Genomic DNA, 543 nt, shown 5'->3' on the forward strand with positions numbered 1-543 from the left:
GGTTTACTCGACCCAATTCCAATGGGACGGCGGAAGGAAATAAGAGAAAGGAAGAAATGAGGGAATGAATGAATAAATTAAGATTTAGTAACTAATAGATGATAATTGATAAAATATATTTAATATTATATATATATATTAAAATACTAAAATAGTTTGGATTGAATATTGAGTCGGGTGATAATAATGCAGTCTCAATCGGAACCTAAAATTAAGCATTCGAATTTTATTCAAATCCGGCTCAAACCCAATCAACGCATTGACTACCCAATCCAATCAGATCGGGTCGGATACCCACGGGTTTGGATTTTGTTGTCATCCCTAAATTTAACCACCACCCCCCCACAAAAAAAAAATAAAATAAAACAAAACAAAAGAAAGAAAGAAAGAAGTAACAAGAAACATTTACCCCTTGAAAAAAGGACAAACTTCTTTTAGGCATTGATATCCTAGGGGAGCAAGCAATTCCCCACGAAATTCTCTTTCTTTTGTTTCTATATTCTAAATGATTGTCCCACAAATTTCAGTAGCATACCTTTATAC

Source organism: Elaeis guineensis, chromosome 4 (genome assembly GCF_000442705.2).
Source record: "Elaeis guineensis isolate ETL-2024a chromosome 4, EG11, whole genome shotgun sequence".
In the NCBI taxonomy this organism is placed as follows: domain Eukaryota; kingdom Viridiplantae; phylum Streptophyta; class Magnoliopsida; order Arecales; family Arecaceae; genus Elaeis; species Elaeis guineensis.